Here is a 19,135-nt window from a genome sequence, read left to right on the forward strand (position 1 = left end):
GATCCTGTTTGTGCTTGTTTCTAGGAAAGGCTCACCTAGCAGGGATGGATTGGATCTGTGGAGTCCCTAGTGAGACAGAGGGGGAGGGAATTGACAGACAGAGATCTCTTCTTCCCACCCCGCTCCCATCCCCTGCACATGGGCAACCCAAGGCTCCCATTTGATTTGGTTTTTCTCCTACAGACATCTCAAGATGGCTTACATTGGTGGAAAGGAATGAAGCTGTCACAGGCCAGTTTTCTGGGCTGTGACCTCCTGTTTCTCCCCTCTCAGGCTGGTGGTCCAGAGGGTAAGGCTGAGGAGAGGCAAAGTAATTGACAAGAGGCAAAAGAGAGAGACCTCCGTCTGCCTTCCTCCCACATCCCTTCTCCAGCCAGGAAGAGTGGGACTCCTGAGCTAGAGCTCAGAGTATTCCCTCCCTATTACACACAAGCATCTGCTGGCCTCCTGGTCTCCCACCTGCTCCTGGCCCAGCCAGCAGAACCAGGAGGGTAGGAGGCTGCTGACTGACATAAATGAGCAAGAGGAGCACAAAGGGTGCTAGACCTCTCACAATGCCTGATTCTTGGAAGAGGCTCCACTGCACCCCAACCCTGCTTTGCCCTGGCGTAACCCATCACCAAGAAGCTGAGCTCTCTCCTCAGGCAGTGGGGAAGACAGAGCATAATGATTTCTGGATAATCAGGATTCAATAGTGGTTCAGCTAGGTGCAGAGAGGTCAGGGGTGGGCCACTGCTAGGGAGGAGGAGGGGACACTTCCCAACCACACCTCTCCCGATCCAGGATATTTCCTACAATCTGCTTCCCCTTCCCTCGGGCAGGTGATCTGTGATATGGATATGCTGCACCCTCAGCATAACGCCCACAGAAGATAAAGGTTGGTTTCCAACCTTTTATGAACCCCGCTACTAATTTCCACTATGTACCCCATTATTAGTTTCTAGTCTCAAACTATCTGGATCTAAAACTACATTCCATCAGGAATTGGAATTGAGTCTTTGCAGAAGTGGGGAAGGGGCTGTCCACTACAGGATCAGAACCTGGGAAGGGGGCTATCAAAATGTTCTCTAGACCTCTCTCCCAGGAAGATGATATGCCCAAAGCTGGGCTAGAAGAGGCAAGAGGAACCAGGGACTGCAAGTAACAGCTGGATAGAAAAGGGGAATAGAAGGGATAGGAAAAAAAGAACAAAGACAAAAAAAGGAAAGGGCAAGTCCATAGCAATTTGAAGAAAATTTGATGAAGGGACAAGCAAAAAGTTGGAGGGAAAAGAGAAGCCTCCTTCAGATCTCTCAGCCCAGCTGTGTGAGACAGGTGAGTTGTGAGCCCTTTGTTGATTGACATTCTCCTTTATCCCAGAAGATGTACCTAGAACTTTATTAGGGCCCCTCTCCTTATTGTGTTGGGAACTCAGGAAAAAGGTGGTGTGAGGTAAGGGGTCAAGTTAGGAGATGGAAAGTCAGAACCAAAGGCCTGGGGATCACTAAGAGCACCCCTAGCTACAGATGGCATTTCTCCCTGATCTTACCCTGCAGAGGAAGGGACCTAATGTCACATAGATAGGGAGAAGGGAAATGTCAGGTTGTCCTGGTGGCCACTTCAAGTTAAACAAAAGCTTCTCTTAGCTGCTTCCGGATTCAAGGGTCTGTTGATGTATCAGAGTTGTAACATTAGTAAAATGTATAGCCCACTCCCAAAGTGTAACCAGAGACTCTGGAAGTTGCCCCATCAGTAGCCACTCAGGCCTCTCCTTCCCCACCCCACTGAGGTGATTATTGCCCAGCACCTTGCTACAGGTCCATGGCTGTACCCTAGGGAGCAGACACAGGAGTCCAGGGACATGGAATTTGGAAAAATATTCAGATTGCTTGTGTGGCAGTGATGTGACAGACAGGACAATCTTGGTCTGTCCTCTCACAGATGCATACTGCACCTGCCATGCAGAAAAGGTTATGTCCACCAGGCACCAGGGCTGCTGTCACTTTTCTCTCAAAGCAGACGATGCATGCAGGCCCTCTTACCTCAGTTTAGAGAAACCCCGTAGTGGCTACGTGGGCGGCCTCTGTGTTAGCCTATGACCCCTCATTGGTGGCAGGAGATCAGTGCTCACCTGGGGGTTCTGCATATGCTTTGACTGAAGAAAAGTAGTAGGAGGCAGAAGAGAAGTGCACCAGTGTGAAGATGGAGTTCCTGGTCTTCCTACAGCAGTGGGGGTGGGCAGGCTTACCTCTCACTCCATAATACAAGTCCTGCCTGCCCACACCATTGCTGGAAGCAGATATCCACCTTAGCTGATGTCCCTGCCCTGCTAGCCTAAGTGCTGGGCCTCAGAGATGAGTTCATGCCACACTCACCTATACAGCCCAGGTTGTTGTGCCTGAAGGTGGAGAGTGGCTTACAGCCTGGAGCAAACACCGGCCAGGCATCTGAGTAGAGGCTATCCAGGGCTGCATGGACTCTGACTGCCATGAAGTCAATCTTACTGTCACCCAGGAAGTCACCATCCCTGTTCTACTCAAGAATCTTGCCACTATGTGTGGCAATGTACCTCCCTATCTCCTTCCTTGCAGCCCTGCCGACATTCCAGGTTGCCCAGGCACTGGTGATCTCAAACACCGGTGAGGTCTTAGTCCTGGCTGGAAGTTATGATGTAAGTGTTGGTCTGCTGCTGGATGCATTTAATGTCGCTCCCTTTGGGCAAACCATCAGTCCCACCACATGGTAGCGCTCATACAGGGATCATCACTTGGCCTGGTAGAGGCCTGGCTGGCTGCAGGGGAGGGGCAGCAGGGCAGGATCTGTAGGCTGCTCAGGGATGCCATCCCCACTCCCAGTCCTACCCCAACTTGGGCACCAGGAGTGGGACTTGGGGCTCCCCCAAACCCAGGGGGCAGAGTTGATGAAGAGCCAGCTGAAGGGAACACTCCTTTCCAGCAGCCCTTTGGTTCTTTGTGCTTCCTCTGAAACATCCTAGTTATCCAAAGCCACATTTCTTCCTGTTATTCCAGATACCACTAGACTGGGCATGGGGAATTGGAAGTTGTAGGGAGAGAGAGAGAGGTGGTGGGAGGGAGAGGAGGAGAGATGAGGGCCCTGTCTTCCTTCTTTTATTTCCACAACTGCCCAGAACAGCACAGTGAATCAGGCGACCTCTGGAGATATCTTTTCTTGAACTACACATTCTCCCTAACCCCTCAGAGGGCTGATTGGTTATTTTGTTCTTAAAGGCTGATTGGTTATTTTGTTCTTTTTTGAGATGGATTCTCTGTGTAGTCCTGGGTGTGCTGGATCTCACACTGGAGACCAGGCTGCTCCCAAATTCACAGTTTCACCTGCCTGTTATACCTGACTGCTGGAATTAAGGTCTTCACCACCACCTCTACCACACAACAGGTTCATTGGGTCATCTCAGAGTCAGCAGAGTGAGTCCTACAACTGAAGGACACTAAACACACAGAGTGTCAGGAACAAACTCAAGTCACACAGAGGTAGGCAACACCTGGTGTATCTTCTACTCAGGTGTTTACAGCCTTCAGCCCCATTCTTTATGCACTTAGGATTTTGTATGCAATGTTTATTCATGAGAATAAATGTCAGAGGAGTCAGGCAGGATGCACCAACTCTATGATGGCCTAGTTCTCCTCTGAATTTTCTCAAACACTAGCATAGTCAAAGCGGTCATAGCAAGATTTAGATGTCCACAAATGTATACTGAGCATCAGCTTTTTAACAGGTTTTGGCTGAGAGGAATTCCCTCAGGCACTATCATTTGATTATCAAGATTGTCTAATACACTTTCAGCTCGCATGCAGGTGCTGTGGTTGTGTATACAAGCAGAATGACATAAACCCTGCAAGCAAGGATGCCTGGGAACTCCCCAGTCCCAGTCATACCAGCTCATAGCCTGTTAGTTACCTTGAAGGCAAGACAGTAGCAGCTCCATGCATCCCTACCGACAACTGATTCTCCAGCTGCTTCCAACTCCTACTCCAAGTGCATCTGCTGCCCTCCACTGTGTCCACAGGATGAGTTTAGATGTCAGCCTTATTATTCAGTACATGGGTGACACTGTCAAGTCACTCCAATGTGACAGCCTTGACGTTAACCTCTGTGCAGTGGACATTGTCTGTACATTCTAGGGAATATCCAAAAAATAAAGAGATTACCTTGTGAACCCCAGTCCCCAAGGAAACAGAGGTGGTAGCCCCCTTTATTTGAACATGGTGTCCACATCAACCTGAACCCACCCATTCATTCTGAAGTTCATTCCTCTCTAAGGCCCAAGCACCTGGAGCTACAAATGCTTTAAAAATCAATCCTCTTTCAATCTCTGTGATGGGAAAACAAAAGCACTGAGGTCAGAAAAAAATTGGTGACTTAGCTCAATGACATGCAATTTGTCATCAAGGAGCCTGGCCTAGACAAGGTGACCGATACCAAGTGCTATACACGATGCAAAGAGGACCCTTTATAGACAACACACTCCATAAAGAAATTCAGAACTTCTTTCCTATGTGACCAAATTCTGAGGCGTAGCTGAACTTTTTCCCTCTGCTTGGGGATAAGGGTTCTCCTAGGCAGAAAGTGTCATAGTGTGCATATGAGATGTGTGTATGAGGTATGAGAGTCTTGAAGTTGTGTTGAGGTGAAAGTCAATATTTAGGAAGTAGCATTCTCAGATGCTCCCCTCATGCATGCCCTGTGCTCTGTTTAGTTTACCCACTGAAGCAGACACGTGTGCACTGGAAGCCTTCAGGACAAGGGAGGGAGGGCTTCTGACTTTGGAAACAGTTAAATAACTTATAGCTCATTACACACAGACAAGAAAACAACAAAACTGTGTTATCCACAGTATAAAAGGATGGAGGCATTCTCTATCCCCTGGGAACCCAGTCTGAAAAGCCAGCGAATGCTCCAGATTTTCTCAGGGACATTTGTAACTCAGGGGTCAGTGAACTAAGGGTTCATGGCAAACATGATAAACTCCCTGAGAGCATTCAGCAATAACTGGAGAAATTTTACTCCATAGTCTGCTGGGATGGAGCACTAAGGAAGACACACAGACAATACAAGCAAGGTCCAGCTTTATATTTTTTTCCAAAAACCTTTATTGGGGGAAACCTACAAACATGTATAGTACAATGTTTCCAGTCACAATTTGTAGTGAACTGATTCCTCAAAATATATTATATATTATATTATATAATATGTTATATTATATTAAACATATTATATATCATGATTTTCAAAACCCTACTTCTGTCAAAGTAATCCAGAGTGCACATGTAGTGCTCCAACTGTACCTACATACAAACTAAGGGATTGCTTGGTCATCTGCCATCTGGGAAATCTTGAGACCTTCCTGCCTTTTTACATTTGAAATATTATTGTACAAGTTTGGGGCTGTCACTAAACAAGGTATATGTGTGTACCACCAACATTTCAGTGCAAAGACCTGGTCTCTTCCCCTCATAGCTATGTAAAAAGTGGTAAAAAAGACTTTTCCTCTTTTGCTGGTGAACACATCCCTCATTCAAATTGTCAAGCACTAATGAAGTCCTTGTTTGGTTGAGGAAGATTTAAGGTAAGTTCAGGCCCAATGAAGGCACTGAGACCATTTCCGCATTATTGCTACCTGTCTTAGCCTCAACATCACACTAGAGCTGGTAAAATCAAGAAACTTTTTTTCCTTGCTTCTATATAAAGCTCAAATGAGAGAAGCATTCTCCACGTGACCTGACTGCAGAGTCTATGGCCATTCTTTTATTGTTTAAAGTTGGATAAGCTACAGGCATTATACATTCAAAAAAAGAAAAGAAGAAAAAGAGCATACAGTGTTCCTCAAACTACTTCCACAGCATCTAGGTAGATTTCTGTAAAGAAACCATTCAAACTTTTAAAGTTTACATAAAGAAGTAAAAAAATCAATAAAATAAATATTGCATACAATCTCTTAAATAAAGGTTTTTCTAACTCATTTCCAATAAAATAACCAAGTGAAGTTACAAAATGCATATATTACTGTGAAAAGAACACATTCCTCATTTTGCCAATTAATAATGGCAATGATAATTTAACAAAATAAAACATATATCTATTGCTTTCATCATACTTGATAAACACAATTGAACAGTATCCTCAGTGTATACTTTTCACAAGATAATAAATAAGTTAAATCTTTTTTCATATTAGTTGAGGTGCAGATCAACTAAAAAGAGCTAAAAATGAAGCATTTATTTCCCAACGACTATGAACTGAACTCTACCCAAGGCTTCCAGAGAGCAGAGGAAATGGTTCTAAGCTAAACACCCACTGAGTGCTGGCAGTGAGACTATAATGAAACTTTGGAATGCAAGATCTCCCCCATACCCAAACATATAGAACTTTGTTAAAAAACATAAACAAGGTAAACAACCACCATGAAGTAGGCTGCGAGATACTCCTATCAAGGAAAGTTCTGGGCATTAATTTCAATTCTAGAAACTTATAGTTTAGGGAGGTGGCAGCCTGCTGGCTCACACTGGTCTTGGAAACCCTTCCAATGTAAGAGTTCTCACATCTGGACTGTAACTAAGGCTGTCAGGTGAGAGAAGAGATGGAATGGTGGCTGATAGCTGCTGGTGCTTGGCTCTTTTTTCTTTTAAAACTAGAGTTTCAAACTCATCTGAAACCTAAACAAGTGTTTGGAATTTTCTGTTCTTTCCACATCACAACTGCCCTCTTGTGGATATTTTGTTCATTCAAAAGAAAATTTCACTGGCATTCATTTCAACAAGAATGACACTTTGCAGCAATGATGATGATGATGATGATGAAAATAATAATAATAATAGAAACTTGGAAACAAAGAGAACCGAAGGAGCCCCTCCTGAAAGAGTTCCAGTATAAGTGCTCAGCTTGGCCTGCAAGTAGGCCTGCTGCAGTGTCACCCACCAACCAATATGCACTGTAGCACCTCTCCCAAGCCCTCGCAGGCGCCCCCTTCCTTTGGTCCTCAGAGATGGAGAGGTAGCAGAAGATGGGCAGGCATTGGACAGGGTCCAGGCTGTGAGACTCGGAGCCACTGAGGATGCCCAACCTCAGTGAGCTGCTCACAGTCCAACAGCAAGCCTGGGGGTCTAGGGGTTGTGCAGAACACGAGTGACTCTGACCCACAGCTCAGCACTTGGATGTCTTAGAATAGGGTTGGGCAGCGCTGTGGCCTGTAGGGGGCTGTGAAGGAGGCCAGTGGAGGAGCCTCAGAGGGCTGTGCAGCAAGAGCAGCACTGGGGACACAGGGGACAGTGCAGGAGACCAGTGCAGGTTCGTGGCAAAGAGATAAGAGCATTCAGAGATTCCTGGAGAAATTTTACTCCATCGTCTCCCTGCCTGAATTCATGCCCAGAAGCCAGGGTTACAGGGCCTTACAGTCAGCCTTAACTGGCCAGAGTCCTGCTATTCTAGTTGCCCAAAATGTAGCTGTTTACAGCTTCCTAGCTTGTAGATACCAGCCTCCATCACTGTCCACAGGACCAGCAGAGTGGCTGTTGGACCAACTTGAATTATTTCCCAGCCTCCTTCATCGTAGGATAAGAGATTCTAAGTTCTGCATCTTCCTTTCTTTTGCTCCAATAAGACTTCATGACCAAGGCAACAAATTTATAAAACATAACGTATAATTCAGACTCATGCTTACAGAACAAGTCCACTGTGGTACAGCAAAGGCATAGTGAGAGGAATAGCTGAGAGTCTCTTGGGCCACAAGTGGAGACAGATTGGGAATCACTTGGGCTTTTGAAAACTATAAAACCAACCTTAGGAACACGCTCTTCCCCAAGAAGCAGTGCCTTATCCTTCTGAAACAGGTTTACCAACTAGGAACCAAATACTGAATAACATAACACCTCACTGCAATCCCTCTTATTCTGTCATTCCTGTTAGGCCCCAGGAACTCCTGGAATTCCTTTTAGGCCCCTACAGATGAGCATAGTGTCTGGCCTACACCCAAGTAAATCATGAATAAATAACCAGGTCTCTCTGTCGGTGTTAGTCTGTGTTCCTAGTCTGGCCAGGAAAACGCTCCAAGGTTTCTTCCTTTGCTTCCGGATAGCTGGACATAGAAGACTGCGTAACAGATCTGAGCCCCAGACCCAAGGCAACAGGTCCTGAGGAATCAGCACACAGCAGGTGCAGGGATCCAGTGCAGATCACCAACACCTGCTGTGGTCTCAGCATCCCAGAGGAAGCTTTTCCTGGGGACAGGTCTGGATGCTGGGTTAAAAACCACAGAAGTCATAGCTTTGTGAGCCCCAGGGCTCCGGAGCTCTTCAGGGAGTAGAGCTAGGGCCAGGCAGCAGCAGCCTGGGACCTGAGAGTGGGATTCCGGGCCCAGGGAGAACCTGCATCCTGCCAACATGCATTATCAACATTCTTCTATCAAAAGAGCAAGCTTATAGGGACGTGGCACCAAGCGAGGGCCCGCCTGCAGCCCGGATTCGAGGTCGAGTGCTCTTTATGGCCAGAAAACCCACCTAGTCGACTTTGCTGTGGCTTACCGACCATGCCAGCTAAGGTGGCCCGCATGTACCTCGGATTGGCAAAGCCAAATACAGGATCAGTGAAAGTGCTGCAGCCTCAGAGCTATGTCTCTGCCTTGCACAGTATGAGAGCACCTCCACTGGGCAGCCATGTCTCCTTATGCTGCAAAGCCCATTGGCTGGGGCGACAAGGGCCCTGCCCCCAGGCCCGCCTCTCCAGCCCCTCCTTTCTCACCCTGTGGGCTTTCCCTCTGCAGCCAGGTAGAGAAAGTTGCTACAGTGTATATGTTTTGCTCTTCTTGTCCCGGAGTGGCCAAATGGACGCCTTTTCTCCATCCCCAGAGGGGTGAGATGCCTCTCAGGAGTGGGAATAATGCAGTTCAGTATTTTAGGAAGCCAGCTTGGAGAAAGTCACCTGACTCCCCTGGTCCTTAGTAGGGGCTTCTGAGAGACCAGTGAGGCAGCTGTGAGCAAAAGTCACAGGAGTACAAGCACAAGGTCAACAAAGAGCTAAGATCTTACCCTGGCATGGGGATGGCATGGGAGTTGGTTACATACAAGACACAGCCAAAAGATAATATCAACGAGAGGGATGTGTAGTAAGAACACAAAAGTGGTGCCCGAACCATGACAGGACTCTGTACAGAGGAGATTTGTGAGATTTGAATTAAGACTACAAGGTTAAAAGAAATTTCGTATTAGAAAACAAGGCAATTGGAAAGCTTATCTAGAACAGACTAGGAGGGCATTTGACAGGGCCCTGTCTCCTGTGTCATTTCTATGTCTCAGGGTCCTACACAAGGCCAAAGCAGATCTCCCTCAAGGTTCCTCTGTCCACCAGTATTTTGTTTGATTTTAGAGACAGGATTTATCTATGTAGCTATTTGGCCTGGATCTCACTATGAAGACCAGGCTGGACTCAAATTCATACAGATCCACCTACCTATGTCTCTTGAGTTCGGAGTTAAAAGGCATGTGCCTCCACATCCACCTCTAACTTCAATATCTGGACCTTTAAATAGAGTTACTTGTAAAAACACTACTGGTGTTCAAAATGAGTAGTTAAAATGCTGGGGAAAACTGGAAGGGGAATTCTTGCCAGAACAGGTAATTCTAAAGAACCTTACATTTCTAAGGATAGAAGGAATGGGGCAAAGGTTGAGATGAGAAGCCGGGTAAATTCCTGTGCAAGTATTCATGTTTAATTGCACTATACATCTAAAAGGTATAGATTAGATGCAGGAGCATGTGGTGCTTTGCATTGAATTATCAATGTATGGTGGCCAGTGTTCAGTACACAAAACAAAGTGTTTTGCATTAATGTTATTCTTGCATTATGCACCGGAGATCAGCACCACCTAGAATTTTTATTTTTATCTACTAAACTCAAATAAGGAAAGGGGTCTGCAAACAGTAATCACCCTCAAAAGAAACAATCCCTTTATTCCTACTGTTCTCACCTGACAGGGTGTTTAAATGTGGAGAAACAGCAGATTTCATAAATCACTGGGTTTGGACCTGTAGGTTGTACAAGGACTTCTGAGGTAGAAGAGGACAAATCATTGCTTCTGAAACTTTGTCAGCAGGAAAAAGAGCACTAGTTAAAAGATTGCTTTCTAGAAAATGTCACTTATATTTTATTTCCATATGTTTTACAAAGGAGATTTAGTTATTTTTAATTATGTGTATGTAGGCGTCTGAACCTGAGTACAGGTTCCTGCAGAGACCAGGGGGAGGGAGTTCCCTGGAGCAGGGGTTACAGGCCATTGTAAGCCACCACAATTGGGTGCTAGAACTGAACTCAGGGCCTCTGCAAGAGCAGTATGTACTCTTAACCATTGAACTGTATTAGCAGTCCCTGTACCTCCACATCTTCTTGAGGGTGAATTTTCAGTGTGTGAAAGACTGGCAATTCCCAATGGGGCAGAACCCTCCACAGTTTGCCCATCTACCATTCACATCCAATCCACAGGAGCAGAATGATAGCTCAACCAATAGTAACAAAAGAGGGAGAGAGATTGGACATGAGTATACTCAGGGTGACAGTGACAGCTGCAGCATTCTAAAGAGACTGGACCATGTAGTCCAGAATCATGGTGGCCAGACCTAGTGCTCCCATGATTCCTGCCTGTTTCTCTACGTTCATCCTTCTGGCTACCCCTGTTCCTCACAGTACTTTTGTTGTTTGTTTCTTTCTTTGATTGATTGATATTTTGAATCTCCATCCGTGCTTGCATCCACTTTCTTGTATTAGTCACCCAATCATTTCTGTTGCTTTGTTCCAAGACCTTGATGGATTCAGGAAAGAAAGATTGCCTCATACAATAGCAAATGAACAGTTTAGAACAGGGATCTGTGCACAGGCAAATGCCTACCTGATAACAGGTGTACACATCCCATCCTCACTCCATAAAAAAATCACACCCCAAAAGATGGTGGTAGCAGTAGCATCTGAAAAGGAGAGTTATATTGGAAAAGAACCCAGAAGCTGTTCTTATCAGGTCTAAAAAAGTGAGCTGGCTCTTTAACAACAAACTATTCCAGACACGAGCTCTCTACTGTAAGGTTTACAGCTTGCAAGTGTTTCACATTTCATATGCACAGCTTGCAATTGACAGAGCTGTGACTGGAACCTGGGTTCTAACTCCCAACAGCTCTGGGTTTACTGGGCTATAGCTTGGCTTTGCTTGTCAATGAGGGTAGGACTGTTCTGTTTTCTATACATGGCAAGAATTTTAAGATGATAGGAAGGTTTTTTTTCAATATTTTAAAGATCTACATGACTACAGATGAATTATGGGATGGGGAATTGCGTTAATGAATAGAGCACTTGCATGAGGACTTGGATCAGCATCCTCAGAACTCAGGTAAAAATTCAGGCTCGGTAGCACTCCTGCAATCCCAGGTCTTCAAAGGCAAGATGTGAGGTAGAGACTGGAGCAGACCCAGAATCTAGCCTATGTGAAGTAGCAAAAAACAAAGAGACCTTATTCAAACAAGGAAGAAGGAGAATATGGGCCGACACCTTAGGTTATCCCCTGAACTCCATGTGTCCATACCGACACAGGGAATTAAATAAAAATCAAATTGAGAGCTTGGAAAACAGTGAGATTAGGAACAAACCTGGTCAGGATTCTGGGGGATTAGAGTTGCTTTAGCAATTGGAGGGATACAGAAACCAGGAGCTTTGGAGTCTATACAAGGAGGATCAGTGGTGAAAGAACTTTTCAATTCTATCTGCCCCCATGCCTGTTCCAGCTGGATAGGCGGTTACAATGTTTCACTTCTGAGCCCTATGAAGAGGAGGGTATAGCAAAGAATCCCAGAGTGTGTGGTTATTTTGTTGCATTTCAGAGTCAAGGCTCCGCAATACAGTGCTTGAGGCTAGGGCTGAGAGAGATTCTGAGCTGAAGACTTGGGGGAGGCTTCTACTAGCTTGTGTGTCTTGTGGAGTATTTCTGCTGACACTGCAAAGAATTGCCATGGCAACCAGTAAAATAAGTTTCTGAATTCTTGCAGTCTCCCTCAAGGGAGGCAGATGCCAGTGGGTGTGGCTGTATCATTAAGAGTGCTAGGAAGTCTCAGATGATCATGTCCCTCTGAAGGTCTAATAAATTGTCCTCCAGGTCTCAGGCAGAAGCAGCTCCAGCATGGTAAATGGGGGAGTCCAAGGCTATGGGACAGGAGATGGAAATAGTTTACCAGAGATTCATTCCCGTGGTAGGCTGCACATGTCAACCACCTTCCAGTTTAAAATGCAAGGTGCATGGACTCCTCATTTCCTTACATCCAAATAAATAAACTGACAGGGGTGTGGCCAGGACATCAGCAGGTAGATATTTTATCAGAGTCAGTCGCTTTTCTGTTGCTGTGAAGGGACAACACAACCAAGGTAATTTATAGAAGGAAGAGTTATTGGGGAATACAGTTCCATAGGATTAGAGTCCAGGACCATCATGGTGGAGAGAATCCCAGCAGCAAGGCAGACAGAGATGGTGCTGGAGCAGTAGCTGAGGGCTAAAACCTTATCCACAGTTGCAAGGCAGAGGGAGGTCACTGGGAAATGTATGGTCCTTTGGAACCTACAAAGCCCATTGTAAGAAGCAATACTGCCTCCAACAAGGCCACACCTCCAAATCCTTCCCATATAGTTCCACTGATAGGTGAGTGAGTGTTGAACCACATGAGGTTACAGAAGCCATTCTCATTCAATCTACCACAATCAGTATTATGTAATCAATGTTGAGGAACCCCAAGCGAGAGAGTCCATATCCAGAGCTTACTGTGTCGCTGTGTCGTCTTGGGCTAATGTTCATCACTTCTCCAGACTTTGGGTCCTTTACCTGCAAAGTAATATCTTTGTGATGTGCCATCAGCCTTGTCACCTGACACAACACAGAATCACCCAAGAAGGGCAGCATGCCAGTGAGGGACTGGGTCCATTGGTTTATCCTGGAAGCGTGACTTTAGGGGATTGCTTTAATGAAATTAATTGTGTAGGAAGATCCGTCCCGTTGAGGGTAGCAACATTCTCTGGGCAAGGGCTATTGAACTACGTAAGTCAAGAGGTTGCACTGAGCACAGTCAAGCCAATGCGCAACTGAGCACACACAAATCCATTTGTCTGTTCTTGGCTGTGAATGAGACATGGCCAACTGTCTCAAGCCCTTGCTACTAAGACTTTGCCACAAGGATGGATTTTAACCTAGAATTGTTAGTGAAAACAAACCCTTTCTCCCCAAGTCTCTTTTTGTCGAGATATTTTATCATAGTAAGACAGAAGGCACTAGGACAATCATCCAACTCACTGTGACTCTTAAGCACAACATTCCACCCACCACCTATCATGCCCTCTGTCAGTTATGCTCTGGATCAACCCACTGTCATGTACAGACCCTACCTCTCAAGACCCACTGCCTGCTTGTATCCTTCCTCTTGATGGTGAGTCTGTTTTTGACGTCCTGTAATTCTTCTTAGTTCAGACTAGTATTTTGCCTCTGTGATCCTTCGCTTTCTGTGTCTCTCTTCTGCAACTGGGCATTTCCACTTCACAGGAACCTTCTTACAGCCCTGGGACTTTTATCAAAGGAGTGCTTCTCTCACAGGAGCTCTTAGATCCTGTTGTAGGAATATAAGGCTTATATTTTGAGGTAGGACGAAGGGCACGAATCAAATTCTTTTCTTTGTACACAAGCTTATGGCACTTCTAGCATGATTTTCAATACCCATCTGTGTTTGTGAATGTGGCATTATTTAATCAAGAAAATATTTTCTCTCATTTCCACTTTGCTAAGAACAAGTTTGTCAGGAGAAACCTCCAAGAGATGAGGAGGCACCAAGACCATGTTGATCCCATGGCAGCCTGGGAAATGCTTGCAGCTCATCCCCCATCTCGTTTATCTCTAGGAGTCTCATTATATGGCAGGGTCAGTGGTGTGCTGAAGTATGTGTGCCTGTGGTAAGGACTTACTTTGTAGCGCTGTTTTAAACCATCTCTGTTCATGGTTGTTAGAATGGATGAGTGGGCAATAGCAGGTCCATGCCTGTGCAGTAATATAAACCTGAAAAGGATATAGTTGATTCCTATGTACTAATAAGTATTGGATCATCTTGCAGTGCATATGGTACATTTTATAAAAAGTAAAGGAAAGTGCTACAAAAGATTGTCCTCAAGGGTAGGAAGGAGAGACTTACTATGTGTGTATTTGCATAGGTGGGTTTCAAAATTCTTTAGCTTTATCCATTACACGTAAGTGATTATGAGATTGTGTCAATTTTATTGATATAATTAAAGTTTAATTCATATAATCAAAGCTTCAAACTCTTGGATTTCTCTTCATTATGACAGTGAAATATTTATAAATAGAAACCTGAAAATGGTGCAATGTAGAAGGAACACTAGGTTGAGAGACCTCTGCTATCTTGGTTAACTTCCTGGATTCTCAGTGGCTTCTCTTCGAAATTAGAAGTTATCTGTCCGTATATATAATTCCGTGAGCCTACCCTGAGATAGATCAACGGTCATTGTAATGTGTGTGTGAGAGTGTGTGTGTGTGTGTGTGTGTGTGCATGTTGGTGGGAAGAAGCACCTTGGCAGGACATCTCTAACTTGTCACTCATCCTCTGCACTAACACTTTCTGCCCGATATCCTGTCATATAACTTGCACTGGGATCCCTGTGTTGGACTCTAGAGATATGGATGTTTCCTGTCTTTAGTGTTGAGTAGAACAAACATGAAGAACATTCAGACCACTGATCCTTCTGATCACTTTATGAGGTTTGAGTCCAGTAACTGTCACAGTAACTTTCCCATTAGCTCCAAAGATGGAGTTTCTTCTTTTGAATCTCATGCCCTTGGCAGAACAGAGCCTGACATCTAATTTCCACAAGCAGACATTTTTTCCTCCATTAACAATTTCCATCTGGATATTAGAGCCTGGACCATCCCTTGCATGCCTGGCAAAGTGCTGCTTGGCTGTCAAAGTCTGGTGTGGTTCTGATAGGTCTGTCCCTTACTAATTTTAATATTCTTTATTTGTTTAGTGCATTTGGAGTTTTGAGCAATTTTTATGGTCCAATTTATTAGGCGTTCTGTAGGTTTCTTGTATGCTTATGGGCATTTCTTTGTTTTTGATAGGGAAATTTTTTCTATAATTTTCTCGAGGATATTTACTGGCTCTTTAAGTTGGGAAACTTCACTCTTCTACACCTAATATCCTCAGGTTTGATCTTCTCATTGTGTTCTGAATTACCTGGATGTATTGGCTTAGGATATTTTTGTGTTTTGCATTTTCTTTGACTGCTGTGTTAATGTTTTCTATGGTTTCTTCTGTACCCAAGGTTCTCTATTCTATCTCTCACTTTCTATTGTGATGCTTACGTCTATGACTCCTCATCTCTGTCCTAGGTTTTCTATCTCCAGGGTTGTCTCCCGTTGTGATTTCCTTATTGTTTCTATTTCCATTTTTAGATCCTGGTGGTTTTGCTCCATTCCTTCACATGTTTGGTTGTGTATTCCTGTCTTGCTTTAAGGAATTTTGGTATTTCCTTTTTAAAGTCTTCTACCTGTTTACCTGTATTGTCCTGTATTTCTTTAAAGAAATTATTTATATCCTTCTTAAAGTCTTCTAACTTCATCACGAGGTGTGATTTGAAATCAGAATCTTGCTTTTCCAGTGTGTTTGGGTATCCAGGCTTTCTGTGTTGGGAGAACTGGGTTCTCATGATGCCAAGTGGCCTTGGTTTCTGTTGCTTAGGTCCTTACACTTGTCTGGCCATCTGGTTATCTCTGGTGTTAGCTGGTCTTGCTGTCTGTGACAGTGGCTTGGCCCTCCTCTAAGCCTGTGTGTCAGCACTCCTGGGAGACCAGCTGTTTCCCGGTAGGATCTGGGTACAGAGAGCTCTGGCACAGGGTCAGCTCCAGCTGCAGACTACAATTTGATTTTGAATAAAACTTGCATTCTGAACAGGTGTCAAAGGTTCACTTCCCAAGCCCTACCTGAATGAGTGTCATCTTGGTTGGCAAGTTGAGATATGAATGCTGGGCAAACCACTCTCCTGCAGTTGAGCAAGCCAACCAATGAGACAAGCATAAATGTACCACGAAGAAATGTTCCTAGTACAGTCCTGATTGACAGACAATGAAACTGCAATGTGGCACAGATGATGACAGCCGATGTTGATATTTGATTAAAAATTCTATAACATTCTGACTCAGGGTCAGAGTTTATCTCCAGATTCCTGTCTGCATCTCTGCAGTGGCTTATTACAATAAACTTTTCTGCATTAACTTTATGATTACATTATGTTAGATACAAGGGGACACCATAACAATACTAGTTTGGTAAGTTGGGGCATATGTAGGAGCAGAGCCTAGCTGGAGAAAACAGGTATCTTGGAGGATAGACTTTGAGGTATAACCTGGCTCTGATGCCAGCTTGAGCCTTCTGCTTCGTAAACAAGTCTCAGGTAAACAATCTCCTAAGCTTTGGTTCCCATCACCACAGGCCACATGCTCTAACCACTATGTCTTCCCTGACACAGTACTGAACCTTTTGAAACTAGGAAGCAAAATAAATCCTTCCTCATTAAGGCACTTTTGTCATATACCTTGTGATAGGGGTAAGAAAAGCAGGCAACACTGACTGAAGGACTCCAGAGTCATTGTATAAAGCTGCCTGTTTCTGAAAACACTTCTCGGGAAGTGCCGATATGAACCATGACTTGATAGGTGCTGGCCTGCTGTTGGTGGACTCTAGCTAAACAGCCATGTGAACTGCTATCACCTCAGTTTTCATCAATGTAGCATTGACTCTCTTCATGTTAATTCCTAACTCTTGTTCAGCATCGCCCGTCCCAGGCTGTATTTAATAATCCACAAAACTATAATCTGTTGACTCAACCCTCAACAGGCCGAGCACTAAATACTGTTCAAGAGAGCCCTGGGTCTGGACCGTTTTCAGCTGAACTCCCTGAAGGTACTCTACACAGACATTTCTGGACATAGAAGATAATCAGATTTTCCCCCCTGCAGCGGTCTCAAGGGATCTGCACTTACTGCCATTAGAGTTCATATTTTTGCCAATGGTGGTAGCATGATGTCAAGTGTCATCAGATTGAAACAGGTCATCTTCTAACCAGCACTTTGCCTCACAGGATATAAAATTTGTGGTGAAATGCCTCCTACGCCTGTCAGGAAACAGCTGAGTATTTAGGTATATTCTCCTTAAATTTTCTTCCTGAAGCTTAAATAAACATTCCTGATCCTTTTGCTGTTTTCTTTCACTAACAGAGGAGAGAGACAAGTGTCTCCATCTCTGTTATCAAGCAAACTGGGCAGATATCCTAAAGGGCACCACACATAAGAATCCCTGAGGAGAGAACCTGAACCAATAGACTCCTCTTGGCTCTTTTTGTTTCTTTTTCTTCTAGAGCTTTCAGGTGTGGCCTTACATTGCTAGTATGAGATCTCTCCATTTTCCTTATGAAGGCACACAGTGCTATTACTGTTCCTCTTACCACACTTCTTACTGTGTGCTGTAAGTTTGGGTATATTGTGCTTTCATTATCATTGGATTCTGAAAAGTCTTTCATTTTTTAATGTTTTTCTCTAACCAAATGATCATTGGATAGAGAGCCGTTCAGTTATCCTGGGTGTGTGTGTGTTTGCTGTTTCTGTTGTTGTTGACGTCCACATTCAATCTGTGCTGATCTGATAGAATGCATGGGGTTATTTTAATCTTGTATTTATGGAGGTTCCTTTTATGCTCAATATATTGTCGATTTTGGGAAGGTTCTGTGAGTGATAAGAAGGTACATTCCATTATGTTCGGGTGAAATGTCCTGTAGTATTTGTTAATCCATTAGGTTTATAGTCTCTGTAATTTTCATTGTTTCTCTGTTTCACTCACCTGTCTATTGATGAGAGTGGAGTGTTGAAGTTCACCGTTATTATTGTGTGCTGTTCAGTGTGTATTTGAGCTTTAGTAAAGTGTCTTTTATGAATCTGACTGCCCTTGCAATTGGGCATAGATGTTCAGAATTGAGATTTCATCTTGGTAGATTTTTCCTTTGAAGAGTATGGAATGTCTTTCCTCCTCTCCTTTGATTAAATTTGGTTGGAAGTCTATTTTATTACATATTACAATAGTAATTCCATCATATTTCTCAGGTCCACTTGCTTGGAAAATCATCTTATAGCTTTATAGTCTGATATAGTGTCCACTGTTTTGCTGCGTTTTGTTTCATGTATGCAGTAGAATGCTCAATCTTGTTTTAGGTTTCAGTCTGTTAGTCTGTGTCTATTTTTATTGGTGATTTGACATTGAGAGATGTTAAGGACCAATGATGGTTAGTTGCTATTATTTTGATGTTGATGTTGGGGGTGTTAGTGTGTGTATGTAATTCTCTTCTCCTCTCTCTCTCTCTCTCTCTCTCTCTCTCTCTCTCTCACTCTCTCTCTTTCTCTCTGTGTGTGTCTGAGTGTTTGTGTGTGTGTGTGTGTGTGTGTCTGAGTGTTTGTGTGTGTGTGTGTGTGTGTGTGTCTGTGTGTGTGATCATTAATCTCTTGTATTTTCTCAGGTGTAGTTATCCTCGTGTGTTGGAGTTTTACTTCTAGTACACTCTTTAGGACTGGAATAGTAGAAAGATATTGTTTAAAATTTGTTTTGTCATGGAATTTCTTGGTTTCTATTTCTATGATGATTGAGTGTTTTGCTGAGTATTGTATTTTGGGGTGGCGCCTGCCTTTTCTTAGGATCAGCAAGAAATATGTCCCGAATTTTTATCTTTTAGAGTCTCTTTGGAGAAGTCAAGTGTAATTCTGATACTGTTATTGCCTACTTGTCCTTGGTCCTTTGCAGCTTTGAGTACTCTTCCTTGTTCTATCCATTTAGTGTTTTGATTATTATGTGGTGGAAGGACTTTCCTTTCTGGTACAATTTCTTCCTTTAGTTTGGGAATGTTTTTTCTAGGATTTTGTTAAAGATATCTTCTGGCAGTTGGTACCGAGAATCATCATCTCTTCTACTCCTATGATTCTTTGTTTGAGCTTTCCAAAGTGTCCCAAATTTCCTGGATGTTTTGAGCTAGGAACTTTTTTTTTACATTTATTTATTTA

General features: G+C 44.0%; 1 pseudogene; it reads right to left on the reverse strand.

Moving 5' to 3' along the window:
- Positions 1-1,811: 1,811 nt before the first annotated feature.
- The window catches only part of LOC148004578 (RNA-binding protein MEX3A pseudogene), a 39,174-nt pseudogene continuing 21,850 nt past the window's right edge, over positions 1,812-19,135 (reverse strand).

This window comes from Rattus norvegicus, chromosome 7 (genome assembly GCF_021556685.1).
Source record: "Rattus norvegicus strain SHRSP/BbbUtx chromosome 7, alternate assembly SHRSP_T2T, whole genome shotgun sequence".
In the NCBI taxonomy this organism is placed as follows: domain Eukaryota; kingdom Metazoa; phylum Chordata; class Mammalia; order Rodentia; family Muridae; genus Rattus; species Rattus norvegicus.